This window comes from Canis lupus, chromosome 14 (genome assembly GCF_003254725.2).
Source record: "Canis lupus dingo isolate Sandy chromosome 14, ASM325472v2, whole genome shotgun sequence".
NCBI lineage: Eukaryota > Metazoa > Chordata > Mammalia > Carnivora > Canidae > Canis > Canis lupus.
This window is the reverse complement of record NC_064256.1, coordinates 60,419,872-60,440,185: the sequence shown is the minus strand read 5'-3', so window position 1 is coordinate 60,440,185 and position 20,314 is coordinate 60,419,872. Positions and strand designations below refer to the sequence as shown.

General features: G+C 46.0%; 1 protein-coding gene across 15 annotated transcripts in view; it reads left to right on the top strand.

The window, feature by feature from the left end:
• The window catches only part of CADPS2 (calcium dependent secretion activator 2), a 454,345-nt gene that overhangs the window by 40,980 nt on the left and 393,051 nt on the right, over nt 1-20,314 (top strand). The window contains exon 1 of one of the 15 annotated variants that reach the window (XM_049093866.1): nt 14,528-15,034. The exons of 13 other annotated variants lie outside the window; for them this stretch is intronic. The gene's annotated coding sequence lies outside the window, so the exon portion shown is untranslated. Of the gene's footprint in view, nt 1-14,527; nt 15,035-20,314 lie in introns of those variants that run through there. One more of the 15 variants, XM_049093871.1, reaches the window with a different exon arrangement.

Below are 20,314 nucleotides of genomic sequence, written 5' to 3'. Positions count from 1 at the left end.
CGTGGTGGGGAGGACGAGATGGGGAGTGGGGCTCAGTGCCCAGTGGCGCGGACGTGAGGGCCTGGGCCACGGAGGACAGAGCCGGGTGCAGGGCGGGCGGGCCTCTGCCCAGGGAGGTCTGGTTGCAGTTCCTGCGTGGATGCGCCCAGTGCGGCCGTGCCCTGCGGTGACAACGGCCTTCTGAGTTGCAGCTGATCTCACCCGTGCATCCGTGGTGGAGCCCTGCTAGCCTGGCCTGGGCAGGTGGGACGGTCCCCTTTAGGAGGGAAGAGCAGCCCCCCCGGGCCTAAGGACTAAGGCTGCGTGTCATCACTGTCTGCAGGGGATGTGAATGCGTATCTCAAAGCAGAAGCATGTTTACTTGAGACTCCTGGAGGAGAACTATCTAGAAGAGGGAGAAAGAGCCCATTTTCATAACTTGGACTTTTATTACCTCATCAGTGTCCTTTTTCATTCCTAGCATTGAGACGTTATGACCGTATCCTAATCTATTAGCCATTTACATGCTAAGGTGGTGTTTGAACAAGGGATAGCATTGCCATTTAGTGCCCGAAGCTTGGGACGGAGGTTCTGGGGTCCCATTACGGTGGGCGGACAGACAAGGGAGGCTTTTTTTTTTTTTTTTTTCTTTTTTCCCCCTTCTTCCCTGAAATACCGCAGCACTGTGCGAGTAAGACAGGACTTCGAGATGAGCCTCAGGTATCTCTCTACTGAATAAAGGACTGAAAAGTTTGAAGCGCACTCCTTGATATAAAATGATTTCTTTAAACGCTAAATTTGAGAAATTTAGCAAGTGGAACTTCATCTTGAGACCGTGGAATCTTTTGTTCTGATGAGAACCTGGTTGTTGCCTAAGCAGAATGATCGCAATTAGAGCTGCTGTCTGCGGGTTGAAAGGAAACTTTGCCGCCAGTGGCTGGTAGGTCAGAGGTGGTAAATGATGCAGTTTGATGGCCCTGCAGGAACTGGCGAGTCTATTCCGTATTTGTCTTGTCAAGGCTTAACGATTCTCTGGAATATGAATTTTTGTTTTCCGTTATTAGCCATGGCAGGGTTGCTTTTTTTCCCCTCCTTTGAGGCCTGCTTCTGTTGTGTCTCTCCGCGGTCTGACCTGCCGAGAGCATTCCTTGCTTGTCTGCAGCCAGGGAGCAACTTGGACAATGACGTATTTTACCTGACTTCTAAATGACGGTTAGGGTTTTGATCTTTTGTTAAAAACTGTAGAGGAAGTTGCTGGGGTATGGCTTTTGTGAAATCAGCGGTTTTTCCAGATGTGAGGTCAAAGCATAATCATTCGAACTGTGTTCTTGAGCATCACATGCAGTCGTGAGCACAATTCTTTCCAGAAGCAAATTAGCTAGCATTTTGGGTCAGGTTAGGAGTCTGTCTCCAGTAGGTGAGCTTTGCAGATACTGTTAAGGCTTCCGACGAAGGAAAGCATACGGGACGTGTGGAATGGTGATGAGCTGCAGGAATATGTATTTACATGTTCAGACCACTTCATTGTGGCTGTGCTGCAAAGTCTATGCAGGAATCTTTTTTTTAATTTTCTATTTTTTAAAGCCTGCCTCACATCTTACACACATCTTGACTTTTGCCTGTAAAACCGCCTGCTTCAGTTTTACTTTCCTTCATGCTTTCTAATTTGGGTTGTTATTTATTTATTTGTTTGTTTGTTTGTTTATTTATTTATTTTTGAAGATTTTACTTACTCATGAGAGACAGAGACAGAGCGAGAGGCAGAGACCCAGGCAGAGGGAGAAGCAGGCTCCATGCTGGGAGCCCGACGCAGGACTCGATCCCGGGACTCTAGGGTCACGGCCTGGGCCAAAGGTGGCGCTAAACCGCCGAGCCACCCGGCCTGCCCTCTAATTTGGGTTTTAAGCTTTGTGTGAAAGCTCCATGGGACTGACCTAGGAATAATTCCCGCTCAGCCTGGGACGGTACACAGACCCTGCATCAGGTGTCTAAAGGAGGCATCCATGAACCAAAATACAGCCAATTCAGTAAAATGACAACTGTGTGAACATCTTGAGTCACAGGAACTTATAAAAAATAATGAAATGCTGGCTATCTTTAAAGCCATAGAATCAAATGACTCCATTTGTATTTATTGGTGTAAATACAACCTAAGTATTTTGGGCTTTGCGGGCCATAGCGTGTCTGTGGACTCTTGCAGCGCAGAAGCCGCGCCAGCGCCCAAGCAGATGGACATGGTCGTGTCGCGGCAAAACCGGACACAAGGTTTAACCTCACAGAATTTTTGGTATATTGTGAATAATATACTTGGTTTGAAAAAACAAGCCGTGTAAACACAAGAATACCATTCTTGTAGGACGTACGTTTCCTAAGCCCCACGACACAGATTTTCTAGTTCTTACTGGTACTGTTACGGTTACGTGGCGCAGCTCCAGGCTTCTCGGAGTATTTCATGTGATGTTTCCGAGCTCTGCGTTTGTTTCAGGCTTCACTAAATTGAGAAGATTTCATGTCATTTTGGTTATGTGATCTGCTTTGCATCTCTCCTTCTTCCCCCATAGGATTTTGCTGATATTCCCACCCAGAATGTTCTCTGCTTGACCTGTTTTTCAAAGTGCTTTCCAGGAGATCGCTTGCAAGGCAGACAATCTGATGCAGTTAGACTTTGTCATCAGGTTCCACATGCGAGCTGTGGGCGATTTGGGCCCACTTTTCCTTAGCCTCATCTTATTCTGCTTTAAAATGGGAATACTGGGGATCCCTGGGTGGCTCAGTGGTTTGGCGCCTGCCTTTGGCCCAGGGCGTGATCCTGGAGTCCCGGAATCGAGTCCCACGTCGGGCTCCCTGCATGGAGCCTGCTTCTCCCTCCTCCTGTGTCTCTGCCTCTCTCTCTCTCTCTCTGTGTGTGTGTCTATCATGAATAAATAAATAAATAAATCTTAAAAAAAGTAAAATAAAATGAGAATACTAGGACTAGCTCTGCACCCCGCCCCCATCCCTATACACCGCACCCGAATGAAGTAATTTTAAAGCCGAAGCTGGGAGAAATGCAAAGTACAGCCGTGAGCTCCCACTACATACCTGTTAGATTGGCCAAAACTTGGGACATGGACACCACCAGATGCTGACGGGGAGCAATAAGAACTCACGTTGCTGGTGAGAATACAAAATGGAACAGCTGTTTTTGGAAGATGGTTTGATGCCTTCTTAACCTCTCTCCGTACAGTTTAGCAACTGTGGTCATTAGTATTTGCCCAAAGTACCTGAAAACTCATGTTCACGGGGAAATCAGCACATGGATGTTTATAGCGGCTTTATTTATAGTTTCCAACAAGTGGGCGCAACCATGATGTTCAGTAGGTAAGCGGGTAAATAGCTGGTATGTTAAGACGGTGAAATATTCAGGACTTAAAAGAAATACCAAGCCATAATAAATGCAGAGGAATCTTAAAATGCATATTGCTAAGTCAAGAAACCAATTTGGAAGGCTTCTTTTTTTTTTTTAATAAAATTTTATTTATTTATGATAGTCACACACACAGAGAGAGAGAGAGGCAGAGACACAGGCAGAGGGAGAAGCAGGCTCCATGCACTGGGAGCCCGACGTGGGATTCGATCCTGGGTCTCCAGGATCGTGCCCTGGGCCAAAGGCAGGCACCAAACCGCTGCACCACCCAGGGATCCCTGGAAGGCTTCTGTATGATTCCAGTCATCTGTAAAAGGCAAACTATAGAGAAAGTAAAATAGCTGAATGGTGGTTGAGGGATAGGAAAGGGATGGATGGCTACAGAGCACAGGGCTTTTAGGGCAGTGAAAATACGGGGACATACTCATGGGTACATGTCGTTAGTATACATTTGTCCAAAACCATAGAGTAAGCCCTCAGGTAAACCTAGGCCTTTGGATGATTATGATGTCAATGTAGGTTTATTAACCGTAGCAAATACACGTCTCTGGAGGATTTTGATAATGGGGCAGGCTGTGCATTTATTGGGGTAAGGGGTCTTCTGTGGGGACGCTGCTGTAAAAATAGTTTTAATTAAAAGCTGGCATGGATGAACATGACTTCTAAAACTTTAAGTCAGACCTCCCTTCCCCTTGGTTAAATTTTCTTTTCTTTAGGATTTAATACTAGTTAAAGCATAATGGATAATTGGTTTCAGGAGTAGAATTCAGTGATTGCTCACTTACTTATAATACCTAGTGCTCATCCTAACAAGTACATTCCCTAATACCTGGTTAACATTTTTATGGGACGTACTCCTTTTTCAGGGTTTCAGCCTTTGAGGAAGGAAAATAGGGGAAGTTAGTACATTTGTAACTTAAAAAGAATCCTTGATTAGTTAAATATTTCCCATTATTACCCTTTTTTTTGGTGCAGTACTAAAAATGCCCTTACTAAATAAAGCCCTGAAAAAGTAATTGAGACCAAGCTATTCTTTAGAACTGTGCAGTTTTATTGCGGTGGTATTATCAGAATATTCCTGAACAGCCTACATGCATTTCCAGGCATTTACTTAAGTCAAACTTTATGATATTAAAGTTGAGTTCTTAAGAGAATTTCTGAACCTCCAAGATTCTTAACATAAATACGCAAGGTAATTTACCAGTGATGGCGGTTTGGCTTGCTTTTGGACTAGAAAACTATAAACACTCCATTTGTGGTCAATAAACAGCTAGAAATGATGAGTTATATAACATCACAATAACATTTTAGCAAAAAGACTTAAATGTAATTATCACAAATTAGCATAATTAAGCAATATAATTATTGTAGGCTGTTGATATAATTTGGAGCTTGGACTTGAATAGAAAACGAAAGTGTTCTTATGCATGATTATACTTTGTTTTTTTTAATTGGGAGTAGGAAGAGAAGAAAAACCCCATAAATGCAGGTATTGATTTACATCTTGCAGGGAGGGTCAAAAGGGACTTAGTACAGATAAAGATGTAATTAGCTTGTACTTTTCTCTAAGATAATGTTGACTTTGAAAAATCTTTCCTTCTACCTATTGCTGGTTTAAAATGTGAATGGAGGAAGAATGGGAAGTGGTGGGTCCTTGGTTTCCTTTTTCACAGCTTTTCCAGCTGTGTTCCGTATTGGATGTAAGACCGGAAAATTCCTAGCTTTATGAGGCTCAAGGAGCAGTTAACAAACAATATGTTGAGAGCCCAAAATAACTACTAGGTTTTCACTGTAATAACAGTAGTGTTGGTTCTACAATAAGTTCGTAGGAGGATATACCATACTTAAAATGACCATAAATTTAAATAAACCATACTAGCAGTAATGGAACTAGATATTTTTAGCATCTAACCTGTAATAACTGGAAGACAGTAATGATTGAAATACTGAAAGAATGAATGCTTGTGCTAGATCATGCAGAGAGATCCCTGAATATGATAAGGGTTGGACCTAGCATAATGGAGGATGCCCTCCACACCCGTTCCTATAGACGACTAATACTTGCAATTCCCATATTATAGTTCTTTTACACCGTATTTTTTCCCATAACATTGACCATCTAAGAGACTTTTTTTAAGCTTTCAGCATTTGCTCAGAGTTTTAGATCTGTAACTAGAAGTAAATGCTGCTTTCATTTTTTGAAGTTCTGTTTTGTCAGTATATCATGAAAATCCTTTAGAATAACTCAACATTTATAACTTTCATGGGCTTATGGCATCATACAGTTGGGGAATTGATGTGTTACCAGAAATCACTGAATAAGGTACTGGTACAAGTAGGTTGTTTTAGTTCTTGGGGACTTGAGTCTTCAAATTCCATGAAAGGAAGTGGACAGGTAGGAGAGAAATGAGTAAAATTCCCAACTAGCTGAGGACCTAGGATACTAGAATCTTTAAAAGATTGAAAAAGCAACAGCAAGTGATCTAAATGATTGAAATAGAGTTTGCTCAGTTTACCAAATAATTTCCCTAATTAGTAGTCTTGCTTAGTAGTGGGTAATACAGAGTGGTTTCCGAGGACTTTTTTTATGTCCATATGTAAAAACACCACTTAGTAATATGCATTTAAGATTCCTCAAGGTCTTTTCATGGCTTGATAGTTGATATTTGTGGGTATTTTAAAATACATTACAAAGCTGTTTTGTACTAAGATGTGCGGAAGCATTTCTTAGACACTTGTTATCACAAAACTTTAACTGAAAATTTAAAAGATATGAAATAGACAACATATATGCAGAAAATGATGTGAAACCATGAGTCACTAAAGGGACACAGCCTTGTTTCCGTGGCAAGGTGGTGTCTTGCCAAGTACTTCAGAAGCCCACCAGTGTCCTAAGAATCCAAGCGACTTGAAGTCCTAAGTTGGAGTTATCCATATATAGACCTCCACACGCAGGTGTGCGTACCTGTACATCAAAATCCTATCTCTCTATAAAGGTAAAGGTGACTTTCGTAGCTCTTTCCTTTCTCCTGAAAATACACAGAAACAATCCAGTAATAATGAACATCCCTGGTGCCAAGACTGAGTTTTGAAATACTGCTTTCCATAAATTTATCCAGTATCTTAGTTTTACTGAAATAGAACATTATTGTGGCAAATTCTGGGCCTTCAGAAAATGTCAGGTGGATGCTATGCCTGTGTTCAGAGCTATGTGAATTCAGTTTGCTTTATGTACATTGATAATGAAAACTTCAGTCTCAGTCTGAGGAATCAACCTTGAGCTCCTTGAGCTCCACCTTCAAGACAACACTCAGGTGTCTGCATCCTTCTTGTCCACTCTGGAGGAGCAGTTAGGTTTTGTCACTTCACTGCAGCAACCTGCAGCTGCTGCTACCCAGGTTTCTAATGTCCTACTGCAGGACCTGGGTCAGTAACATCCTGACGGTTAAGAATGGTGGCAAAACATTCAACAGAACTATACCAGAATTCAGTAAAACTACACTTAATTCTAAATCACAAAGGTCTGTAAGCATAGGAATGGAGTCATAAAAACACGAGCATAAAAATGTAAGGATTCCAGTCTAAACACCACTGCACCATCAAAGTATCAAAGGGTTCGACCTGGAAGCAGAAACTTTTGCAAAACTTGAACAAGAAAACCTTAATGAGATTAATGATTTACCACAAAAGGAGCAAAGAGAACTTTAAATGATGTCTTCATGAGATATACGGGAGCGTCCAAGTGTTATGGGCTGAACGGTGCCCTCAAAATTCATATGTTGAAATCCTGATCCCCCATTATGCCAGAATGTCATCTGATTTGGAGAGCAGATCTCTAAAGTTGTCACCAAGTTAAAATGAGGCTGTTACGGTAGACCCTCATCCAGTCTGGCAGAGGGGACGAGGACATGCAGAGCGAGACAGGGATGCATGCGCACGGGGAAAGACCGGGTGAGGATCCAGCAAGAGGGCGACCATCTATAAGGCAAACAGAGGGCAGAAAGAAACTGAACTTGCTGACGCCTTGGTCCTGGACGTGAAGCTCCAGAATTATGAGGAAGCAAATTCCTGTTGTTTGAGGCACCTGCTCTGTGATACTGTTGTGGCAGCCTCAGCAAACTAATCAACGAAGGGAGCAACACACTTGGGAAGAGACCCCCTTCTCCAAGGCTGGAATTTGAGATCTCACTGTAGAGAGTATGGCTACAGCCCACATGTATCAGAAGTCGACTGGGGAAAAAAAAAAAAAAAAAAAAAGAAGTCGACTGGGTTGTCCAGGCCAGAGCTGTGGAGAAAAAACCTATGTAAGTGGTAGTTTTGGCAAAAATTCCCGGTGCTAGCCTCGGGAACTCATGGTTTTGATCTGTACTGTTCACTGAGATAGCTGTAGGTTTCTCGGGCTAGAATAAGCTGCAAGAGAAAGAAAAGAACCATTAGAGTTGCTGTTAATAGATGACAGGAATCTGGGTGAACAACTTTTTTGTCTAGAAACATGCAGTTATTTAAGTCAGTGTTAATGGATTTATAACATAAATGCTAGTTTAACTGTCGTTGCCAATATAGTGAAGTTACTGGGGGGAATTAATCGATTAATCGGGCAATACATTGTAGATTCTGGCCTCTATTTCCTCATCACTTTGTGTTTTCTTTTCTTTTTTTTCTTTTTTTACTTTTTTTTTTACTTTGTGTTTTCTTTTCGCTTGGGTCCGTCGTAGGATAAGAAACAGCAGGTCAAATTTTTATTCCCAGCTCGAGGCCAGTTCATTTTAGCGTCGAACTGAGATAGTTATAGAAGTGATTTATTCACTCAAAAGGGCACACTCCTCTTCGTCGTCCTCAGAAAGATTTATGTAGGAAAAGATGTTTGTAGCTTTGACTTGAAATCGCTTAAATGACCCGCGTTATGAATAGCTTCTGACGACACAGGTCTCCTCCCATCAGCGCCTCCGCCACACAGAGTATCTGAGAACCTGAAGTCACTGGGGCTCCTCGCTCTTCATCGGACTTTCGGAGAGGATGGTGCGGCCCACGTGCGCACGTCCCGTGCTCTGCCCGAAGGACCACTACGATGAGGGGCCGTGACTTCTACTGGAGCAAGTAGAGAGCTTGGCCGGAGGGTTCGCAGGGAAGCACCGAACAAGCACCCATGAGGAGCCAGGGGTCCAGGTCGGTGTGGCTGCGTCCTCATACACAGCTGTTTGGGTTTAGGCCTGGGCAGGGCGGGAGCACATTGGTAGTACCACGCACAGTGGTTTTCCTTTTTCCCCTTTTCCCCTTGTTTGGGGAAGGACCATGGAGTGTGTAGTGTTGCCCCCGGTTAGCGTTGGCTTTCTCCAGCCCTCGATAGTTCTGAGACCCTCCCCCTTGGCTTCTCCCAGTACCTGTCCTGGTTCTCTGATGGCTTGGATCACAACCAGGGAGGGAGGTTATGACGTGTTAGGGTAGAGAAATATGGGAGGAAGAGGTAGTTGACTTCAAGTCCAGACCTGGAAAGGTCCTATCAGGTGTGTAAGCATGTAAGGTCTGTCAGTGCAGTCATTACATACGGGGAAGCTGACCCCCACGGTGCGCGGCGTCCTGAGGACGCCCTGTTACAGCCTCGGGTAGGAATCTCCAGTCACAATAATTCAGAGGTTTCAGAAAAGCTTAGGTATTCTCTTTCCCGTCGACTCACTGCCACACATACTCAAGTTGAACCAGAAATGCTTGGCGTTTCCTTAAAAATGCCATTGAAGAAATAACCTGTGAAAATGGTCATTTTGCTCCAAGCCAGGAGATCATTGATTATCAATGATTCCAAAACTGTCACCCATTCATTTGCACAGGATTTCAGAGCAGATGTTTTATTACATTAAAAATATTTTCAGAAAAGAGAATGTATATCTCTGGTAGTCAAAAAAAAATTGCTAGTCTTCAGTGGTTGTGAATGTTTATATTCCAGCTGATGGTAGATGCTTATAAGTAGGCCTTGTTCTGGCTTAGAAGATGTAAAAAAAGTCACTTACTTGTAGAGAGCACGATCGGGGGAGGGACTGAGGGGGAGAGAAAATCTTAGGCAGGCTTTGCACCGAGGAGAGCCTGACGCGGGGCTCGATCTCAGGACCCTGAGACCATGACCTGAGCTGAAATCAGGTTGGATGCTTGATTAGGCCTCCCCGATGCCCACATAGGAAGCCATTTGAGAGGACGTTTCGCCGACCTACAGTACATCATGGGCCTCGAGGTGGTGGTCAGTAACGCATTAGCTGCACGTGACACCCGGTGCTCGTCACATCACGTGCCCTCCTGAACCGATGGCGAATTTAATTTAAATGCAAAAAAAAAAAAAAGTGGTGTGTGTATACACGGCTCGGAATATTAATCAGCAACGAAAGTGAATGGGATCTTTCCATTTGCAATGGCGTGGATGGATCTGGAGAGCGAGCAGAGTGCTAAGTGAATAACCAAGTCGGAGAGACAAGTACCATGGGATCTCCCTCCTGTAGACTCCAAGAAACAAACCCCAGACGAAGGAAAGAGGGCAACAAGGAAAGACTGTTGTAGAGAACAGACGGATGGTTACCGGGGGGGATGTGGGTGGGGTGGGTGACGTAGGCGAAGGGCAGTAAGAGCACATTTACCTCGGTCACTGAGCAACACATAAAACTGCGGGATCACTGTTCTCCGCCTGAATCTAACAGAAGAGTAGACGTAACGTAAAGCATAGAGATGTTCGCTATGGGTAGGGAAGGCCGCCTCTTTATAGACATCAAGATAGAAGCCCTGACACCTGAGTGTTAACCACGCTGGCGTGAAAATAAGATCTAAAGTAATTAAAAAGAAAAATTGGGAAATGTTTGAGAATAAGGCATTAGCCAGTAGTGGGCCTGTGGTGTAAAAACACAGAACTTTTTCTTTTCTTCTTCTCCTTCCTTCCTTCCTTTCTCCCTCCCTCCTTCCCTCCCTCCCTTTCTTCTTCTTCTTCTTCTTCTTCTTCTTCTTCTACTTCTTCTTCTACTTCTACTTCTACTTCTACTTCTACTTCTACTTTCTTTTTTTTTTATATTTATTTATTCCTGAGATACACAGGCAGAGGGAGAAGCAGGAGAAGCAGGACTCAATCTCAGGGTCCCGGGGTCACGGCCTGGGCCAAAGGCAGGCGCCCCACTGCTGAGCCACATGGGCGACCCCCCCTCCAAGAAAAACTTTTTATAGGTGGGAGAGATGGTAACTACAACTTAGCATAGTGAGCGTTTCGTGATGGATATAAATGTCCAATCACCGTCACACACCTGAGATTAATATATTGTATGTCAACTACAATTAAAAATAAAATGCAAATATGGGGAAAAAATGAAGTTTAAGGCAAGTTCACTGGTTTTTTCTTCTATAGAAACACCGGTTATCCCAATGCCCTGCTGTGATGTTTGCAGCTCAAGATTAAAGCTTTGCCCTTGGACCTTTCCAAGCAAACTTGGAGTTTGGGTCTAGTCCCACCGTCTGAGACCAGAGGATCGTGGTGGCTGGGAACGTGGGGCCACCGTGGATTGATGGCTGGGGTGTCCCTGTTAGTCACTCGAAGCAAAAGACTCCCTGTGAGCCTGGTACTGACCGTCCCCATTCAAGACATAAAATGATAAAAAATGAAAAAAAAAAACCAACAGTGGGAGCTCAGAAGCTGGAAGCTTGGGGTCAGGAATTCCCGTAGTGATCCGTCCCCTCAGCTGGTAGGTTGGGCTGGGACTGTGCCGGAGGAGTCAGGCTTCCGGATTCCTTGTGGTCCGTGAGAACCGCCCTGCGGGCTCGGAAGGGCCCAGGGCTCGGCTGATACTGTCTTGTCTCTTGAGGGGCACATTCGTGAGGATGAACGGGGGGGGCAGCTTGGTTCTCGAACTTCTCTTTGTTGAGGGGCCAGTGGGGTCAGGCCGGATCCGTGAAGCCCCCACATCACCGTCTAGAGCTTCAGGGTTCCTGTGCGGAGGCCGTGCGCCCCCTTGTCCTCCGCTCGTCATCGTCCGTGGCGCGTGGCAGTGGACCCGTGTCCGGGACCCCGGGCGGAGGCTCCCCGATGAGGTGTTTGCTCCCTGACTCTTCCTCTTGCGTGACCAGGGCCGGACTGTGGGACGCCGGTGATGGCCCCTACCTTGCGAGGAGGAAATGGGTCTCCCCAGATCGTGACTTCTCTGCGGCATCCTGGCGGTGCGTGTCCCCACCCGGGACGCGCGGCTGTCTAGGGCCGGAGGGGCCGGATCGGGGGCTGCGCGCAGGGAGGCCCGGGGTGTGTTCGTGGCTGGCCGCTGAGGCCCAGGACTCGGGGCGGGGGGGTGGTGGGTGGCGTGTCCTTAAACACCTGCCGTAGCGACTTACCCACGGGGCTTTCTTCCCAAGTCCCGCTGCTTCAGAGAGATGAGCAAGAAAAGGACGTGAAGGTGAAGGTGCGAGGCCACTTGCCACGTGCAGAGCCGTGGGCTTCCGTGTACGTGAACTTGTCCCCGGGGATCGTGGCCCCGCGCGGTCTCCTGCAGGGGCACCGGCTTTCACTGTTTTTAGCGATGTCGTTTGTCGACCCAGTGGTTTGTTCCACTGCAGTCCATGCGTGTGTCAGTGTCTAACGGCGCGGACCGTTGCGGTTAGTAGTGGGCCTCGAGGGTCTGCTTGAGGAACCTGTTCTCTCTCCTGAAGAACAAGCCCGCGTGCCGGGCCGCTGCCAGCCCCAGAGGGGAGGCGTGTGGCCCGTCCGGGGCGGACGCGGTGGCTGCGAGGGCGCGGGGTGCGCCGGGTGGCGGCGGAGTCCGGCCGCTGCTGCGGGGCGGGGGGTGACAGGCGCTAGGCCCCGGGCGGCAGTGGCCCCACTGGTTGTGAAAAGGAGCAAATCTTGGAGCAACTATTTTTCCCTCTTAGAAACGGAATTACAGGTTCGGTGTCTTAAAAGCTGGACTTTCCCTTTTCCATGTGGGGTGGTTTCGGGGGGTCTTCGGCGTCCGGAGCGCAGATGCTTCCGTAGTAGGGCTGTAAGCTCCATCCAGGTTATTCTTGGTACGTCCGGGAGCTTCTGACATTTGACCCGCACCAACCCCGCTCGCGCATTCCGAGTTTTCTCTCTTAAGAGCCCTTTGCATCTTGTCGCCTGTCCTTATAGTTAAACCCTTACTGAAGTCTCATGGTTCAGTTGTCTTGGCTTTTCCATATGGATCTGTAATTTCTAGTAAAGGCGTATCTTCCTTTCTTCAAAATGCTTATTTTTGATTAGTACGGTTGCACCAGAAACCCCAGTGTGTTGGTAGCAGCGGCGGGACGAGGTCCCCTCGCCGTCCCTGGTGTAAATGGGAGCGTGCCGGTAGCTCGCAGTGACCCGTCATCCGGGGCCTCCAGCCACATGTGCTTCCCTAAGGGGCAGACTTCAGTGTCGCTCCTCGCCTGCTAAGTACATCTTATTTGCAAAAAGGTGACGGAGTCCTTAGCCCCTTCCAAGCACTAGTATGATCACAGGGCTTTTGCTCTTTAATCCGTTAACGTGACAGATCGCACGGGGCCACGTCTTTCTCGCTGGACCTGTGCCCTCCCGGCGTGACCGTCAGCGGGTTTGGGGACTTTGTTGTCTGGGGACTTAGACGTGCAGGGTCGCAGGCCTTTTCCAGCTACCGAACCAGGATCTGGAGTTCCGCGAGGCTCTCAGGTGGTCTCCCGGGGGCGCAGGAAGGTGCGCGTGTGCACCCAGGTCGGGTCGGGGCACCCGTGTGGGGCTGCGTGTGTGGGTGCGCGGTGGCCCCGAGCATGGGCTGCCGTACGCGTCCAGCACAAGGCTGTGCAGGTATTGGGTATTTTCTGCGGAGGCAGAAATTGGGTGCAGGTATTGGGTATTTTCTGCCAGAGGCAGCCTCTTTAAAGTTCACTATTTGCTTGTAGGTGGCGGGGCCAGGACGTGTTGATTTATCTCCCCTAATCTTTTAGGTCTCAGTGATTTTTTTCCTACAGCAATCTATTAACTGGGGAAAAAGTGTGAATATACGGCATCAAACCAAATCCCCTAGAAGAGAAAGTGAATAATGGAATATTTTTAAAGAGTCGTAATTGTGAGGTGCAAACTAAGTGCCACCAAGTTCAAGGTTTTCAGTGAAAAGATTTTTTGTTCAATTTGGTTCCATTTTAATTCTTCAGGTTACTTATGCGTCGTGTACTTAATGAGCTACACTCGCTAAAGATATGCTTGCAGCTTCTATTAAAAAACACTTGTTTCTTGGATTATTTGGTTACTCTATTTCATAGTTAATATTTTCAGATAAATTGGCAATATTTCAGGGTTGGTATTTAAAGTGCTGTATTGTTGAGTGCTGGGGATCTGACTGCCTGGAAGCTGACTTTGTTCACAAAACCGCTAGATGTATCACGGGACTGAAAGCGTCACCAGGATTTTCACAATGGAAGACCATTTTTCTAAATGTGGGTTGTGCATGAACAGACTGTTGCTCGAGTGCTCCTTGGCATTGATAGAGGACTTTTCTGGGGATCAAAGTGCAAAGTAAGGGCTAAGTACTTTCTGCAAAGGGGAGACTTCTCTTCCCCCTCTTGTCTTAGAAGAATCTGGCAGCAGGTAAGACAAACTTCTATAAGTATCTTCTACGAGCTTAGGAAACTTCAAACATTTCTCCTGTAACAAAACTCTTTTGTTTTCCTCCTGGAACAAGAGTTCCACGAAGTAGTTTAAAATAAAATGGAAATCTCTAAGGTTCCAGTACAGTTGGGTCTACAAAAACATTGTGATGGAGAATTCAAGATTTTAATAAGAATTCAAGATTTCTAATAAGAATCCAAGGTTTTAATAAGAGCTCCGCATCGAGTCTTTGGTTTGAAAGGCTATTTTTAAATATTTTGTGTTGACTAAACCTTTGTGAAGACTAACCTTTTGGTGGGCTTTGTAGTATTTGGGAGAATAAAAGGCATGAGTATAGGTTGATATAGAGACAGGCTATAAATGCCATCCAGGTAACTGTGATCCCCCTTTAAGGGGTTTATCATTGTTTCAGCTAATTCGTATCTTAGATAACTTAGTCTGCGGGGAAGTTTATATGCTTCTTTGGCTTTTCATCAAGGAAAGTAGCGTTTGACCTTGCTTCGGGGGCTGAGCGAGCTCCGTCTTGAGCAAGCAGTCACGGTTGACTTGAGATTGGTGTGTTCCGGGAGGTGCATAGAGTGAGGAGTTAGGGAAGGAAGGACCCCCTTGGTTAGAGCGCTTGATAGGTGTTCTTGAAGGTACTGTCAAGGTGGAATCCCTCTCTGAACTTAAGTCAAAGAATAATGTTTCGGGGTTAAGGGTTGGAGGGATGGACCGAGGAGTTTTAAACAGTGGAAGTGGAAAGATACGGGGAAACTTGTGAAGTCCTACGTACTTGACACCGTGAATCTGTACTGCTTTTAGGGAAGCTTTTAGTGTATATATGGTACAGCTGAAGTGTAGGACTTTTGTTTTCTCATTTGCACTCAGCGCTCTTTGCATGAAGTGAAGTGTTCGTGTTGGATTGTTCGGACATGCAGTCGGGGGTCACAGGAGGACTGTGCAAATCCTGCCCAAGGTATATGGACTGGAAGTCAACGTAAGACAAACGCGGTGCTATAGGGTGAGCAGTTGATCTTAAGAGACCAGATGCTGTCCTGTTAGTTTCTTGGCTTGGGGTAAGTGATGTACCTTTATTCGTTCACTCCATTTATGTTTAAATGCATCATCTTGTAATTCGGTTTCTTTGTTTTGCTTTATAAAATACGTTGTTTAAAAGACATCAGATCTACTTTACTTGAAATCCATGGTTTCATGCTACTCAAAACCTTTGATAATCTTAGAGGTGCTTCTTTAAAGGCTGTTGAATTTTTAGTAAAAAGTAGTTTAAAACGATAGGTTTTCTGGACTTTTTTTTTTTTTTTCAGGTTGTTACCAGAAAGGTAGTGATCTCTGTTCACCAAAGGGTATTCTTGGAGATACATTTTGCTTTGGTATAAGATTGTGATTTGATTGATAGACAATGAGTCTGCCTTTTGTTTATAGGCTTGTTGATTTTTAATATTCAGTATGAGAAAGCAAATGGGATATGTAGGATTTGGTCTGTTTACAGCCTGACTTAGCCACTTGACTTAGTTCCCTTAATCAAACACTTAATACAGAATGTAGTTTTTTCACCAGAGATTTTGAGAAATGATTAGATGCATATAAATCATCTAATTTAATGACAACATTGAGATAAAGATGCATTTATTTGTGGTTTAATCAACCCGTTTGATAATTTCTAAAACTTAACGGGCTTCAATTCTGAACAAACATTCTAGATTGTGGTTTATAATTAGATTGAGTCCCTTTTTTTTTTTTTTTAACATTTAAAAATTCACTCTGAAATTGAAAAACTTCCAAGGAAGGCTGTCTTAATAAAATTTTATGTCTTGCTATGCCGAGAATAATTAAAAAGCAATAAAATATGTTGGTAAAGTCAGCAAATCACAATGTACTTGGTAATGGCATTCTGTGTAATCTTTCTCCAGATTGTTTGAAAAGCTGTTGTTAATCTGGCAGATGCTATTAATTCCTCTGCTGGTAAATCTCACTGTTTCAGTCTTACCCTTTGCCCAATTCAGAACATACTCAGGATTTAGTTCACATTGAGTATCAAATAACCCAAGGAAGACTAGAATATTCAAAAGAATGAACCAAGAATCATAAGGTTTAAGAACTTGTGTTTGTGTCTGTGAAAAGGACACTCATCTCATCCGTCTCTAGTTTCCCCAGTGTTTGTATAATTTAAAGTTTAAAACTTCATATTTTATCCTAAAGTGGAAAAACATTTTCTTACATAAGATGTGATGTAAAAGTAGGAATCTCAGCGTCTGAAACTCCTACGTTACAAACTGGTCATCTGCACTTGATCGCACGAGGACAGTCTCACTCAGCAGATTTAATTCTTCCCTGGCCAGTGTGGTCTACACTGTTCACGAACAGTAGTGTAGACGACTAGTAGAATTGAGGCACCTTTGCATTCACTGTGGGCACGCCGCATACGGAGCTCTGAATTTTAAGTGATTAGTACCTTTACCCCTTTGTTTTATTTTAAGGGCTACCATTTACTTTTGTACTTGCTCATAGTTGATATTCCTAAATCCTTCAGTGCTAAGACGTGATAGCCCGGAAAAGTTGCAAAGATGGGCCCTTAGGAGACTGTGGTTCTATGGAAAGCTTAGATTTTTTTGTGCCAGTGAATTTTCAAGTAGCAGCTCAATTAGGCAGAACTGGTCATGCATTGGGGTATCTTTTAAGAGTGATCTTGAAAGAAATTTCAGACCTAGATGGTGTTCATGAACAATAATGCCAAGAATGAAGGACCGAGTACTAAATGTAGATGCTTGGAGAAAAATCAATTTCGTGTGGATTAAGGTGGATGTTTCATAAGAGCTCATTTGATCTTTATATGCCTTGATATTTGAAAGTCCCGTCTTTCTTGCATTTTGAGTTCATTTCTACAGCCTTTATTTTAAAAAGCTAAATTGGGTGGGGGAGGATTAGGAGCATTTTCTAAAGTTATACAAGAACTTTAATAAAATTGCATTTAAGGAAAGCTCATCTGCTCTTGGCTGTTCTTCTGGCTTTAATCGACAGCCTCATTGCAAACTTGGATACAGGGACCTGTGTTTCTCAGAAAAACAAAAACAAAACCACCCAAAACCTGTCTGGTAGGATTTTGATTCTTTATTCTTACATGAAAATGTAGTAGTATTTCCTTCAGCACTCCACCTTTTCTTGTTTTTAAAGATTCTAGAGGGGGAGAGAGCACGCACCGTGCCTGAGCGCAAGCCGGGAGCGGGGAGAATCTCACGCAGACTCTGCTGAGAGCGGAGCCTGACTGTTGGCTTCAGTGTCACCGCCCTGCGTTCACGGCCTGGGCGGAAACCAAGAGCCGCGCACCTGGCCTGCAGCGCCACCCAGGCGCCCCTTCAGCACCCTTCCTCTAACTAGAGTTCATTTTTCTAAGAACAAGGGTTAAGGCCATTTTTATTTTTTATGAATCCCGTATGCAGGTCCATGCTCCGTCAGCTAGCTGTGTATGTGTCTGCATCGCGGATGTTTCCCCACACCGAGTTTGGCCTTTCAGGATGGTGTTTTATCTTTTGCTTTGTGTTTCCATGCGCAAGTTTTAACTTTAGTCAAATCATCAATATTTTCCTTTTGGCCTCTGGGTTTAATGTACAAATAATTTTTGAGAAGCATTTATTGAATATACACATTTATCTAATGGATATTCTTAGTTAAAGCATCTCTTCTCTGAAAGTGGGGATTTGTACGATGTCCTTTGGGTTTGGGGATTTAAGATGTTTTGAGGTCAGACGGTGATGCTTCTCTAGTGAGCGCTTGAACGCTGTCTGCTCTTGGCCGTCATCCCCGGAAGGCCTTTTCCTGGACGCTTTCCAAAGCAAGATAACGTGGTTGCGGCAGTTAAGTAGGAGCTCTCACCACTCATCACTGGGCCTGTGGGGTGACTGAGCCAGTTAGAGGCCAAGCCTTCCTCGAGATGACGGGCTAGTAGAGCATAAAGGGCCTTTCTGAGGGTGGAGAAGGGGCTGTGGGGCCGTGGGGTCCTGGGTGCACCGGAAGCTGCGGCGGGCACCCTGGCCCCTCGCCCTGACGCCGCCATCCTTCCCGTCGGGGCATCCCCTTCACCCGCATTCTTCTGTGTCACACGCGGGGCCCGTGCAGCCGAGCTGAGGGCCCGGAAATACCATTTTCCTCGCCTCTGCCATCTGACACTTCCCGTCTCTGAGGACGTGTGGCCTTGCGAGTGTCTCAAAGCCTGGGACCAGGAGTTGAAGGTGGGGGAGCCGGTGCCGCTTCCTCCTCTGTGGTCGACGTGGGTGACAGCCAGGGAGCCGCAGGCTCCGGGGCGGGGCCTCAGGGAGCGGGGCCGTCGTCGGGGTGACCGCGGAGGCCTGCAGCCCTGGAGGCCTGCAGCACTGAGGCCCGGGCGAGCACAAGTGACGGAAGCGGAGACCCCGACCCAGGGAGACCAGACTTCAGGCCGGAACTTTGCTGGAATCTAAAGTCGCGCACGGAGAGGCTGGTCACCCGAAGACGTCCCGAGGGTGTCGCCCCGGCCCGGTCGGCCGAGGACGTCAGCGGCCAAGCTGCTGTCACCGTCAGGTTTATTCTTGGCCGCGAGGGAGACGACACAGCCGACGAACCACTCAGCTGCTCACCGCTACAGGGAAAATACCGAGTTCTTGTAGGATTTTGGAGAAGAGTGAAGAGTAGGGGAATGTGAGGGAACTTTTGGGTGGCCTTAGAGCAGGGCCGCCCGGAGAGGTCGCCGTCGCTGCTCGGGGGGCACAGCGCCGCCTCTCCGGGGGCTACGAAGCCGAGCGCTGTGGAACGCGGCGTCCGTGACCGTCCCGAGGCTCTGCGCCTGGGGTGCGACGCAGGCTCACTTCTTGGCCCAAGTGACTTGGATCCTCCAAGCGAAATGAAGTGCTTCCTTCCTACCGTCAGGGTTCCCAACAGCGGAGTTGCTGAGTCTGATTTTAGAGAACCGAGTTTCTTCACGACTGAGAAAACGGACCCCCGGAGGGGGTATGACTATGGCACGTTCCGGGAGCAGGAGCCCTGAGGGGAGCCCTGCTTCCTGTTGCCAGCGAGGGGGTGTTCCTCCAGCCTGACGAGCGGCTGGGCAGAGTTTTACTTGAAGTCAGTTTGTACTTTCCTCATTTTCCAGCAGCGTGTGCTGAGCCTCAAAGGACATTTATGTCATCTGGTCTGCGCCCTGCTGGTCGGGGACTCCTTGTCCTCTCTGTGGACCACACATGCACAAATCCTTTCCGGGTTTTTTTAGGATGGTCGTTGGACCCTGAGAGGTGTCTGGTGAGGGTTGAAGGTCACGTATTCAGTACCGATTTGCCTCATCCCCTACCGTGAATTCTTGTGAGCGGTGAAAGATATCTCTGAAGGAGTCTCTGCTAATCTGAGCTTCTGGAATGAGTTGCCTTGTCAGGTTTGAATCTACCCCCTTTTCCCTGCCTTTCCTCCCCCCCCCCCCACCTAACACATACAGTTGGAAGCCTGTGGAATGCACTAGGCCCTTAATGTTAATACACTGTGGTTTTTGTCTTTCGGGAGCTCTGTTGGAGGAGATGGATATGAAAGCAGGTGGTCGCAGTAATCCGATAGTGGTAGACGGGAGGTGGATTGTGGGAGACACAAAATTGGTGTTGATGAAGTGCCCGTTTCCAACTTCCTTTTGAACTCAAATGACTCTTGAGTTACCTAGAATTTGGGCCTTGCAACGGGATGTATCTGGGCTTAGAGTCTAACAGTTAGAGAAGAGCACATCCTCCAGAGGTTTTATGATAGCTGGTAGGCCTGTGGCTTTTCATAGACCCCTCTGCGATGGCCCAAGAAAGGGTATGTGTAGGTTCATGAAGCTTGACACTGCTGTCAAATGGTGAGGAAATGAGGGATTCAACCTTTATCTTTTTGTTCTGAGTGGGGAGACACCTTGTGAAACCCTTATGAGATGCAGGGAGAGTAAATATCTTGTCTCAAATCACTCAGCTGGTAAGAGCGTGAGCTGCTCCTGGTGCTGAGTTGGACTGTTTTTGGAATGACGTGATAGAATGACTTAACCAGAGGATATTTAGACTGAAGGAATTAGGAATTGTTTCCAAATAGTTCTATGTATTCCTGGGGGATTCACTTCTTACATGCTAGGTTAGGCTGCCAAATGCCTGGCATTTTCTAGCACTGAGGACGTGGCTGTGAGAAACATCAACACTTCATTCTGCCGTAACCTGGTTTCCAGCAGAGAGCGTGCTTTGGGCTGGGAAGGTGGAGTCATAAGTAGTCCTGATAATTCTGCTTTCGTCTGTTTTGCGGTGTGAGCTTTTATTTCAAATTTCAAATTCCTTTTGAATAGAAGGTGGCCAAAATCA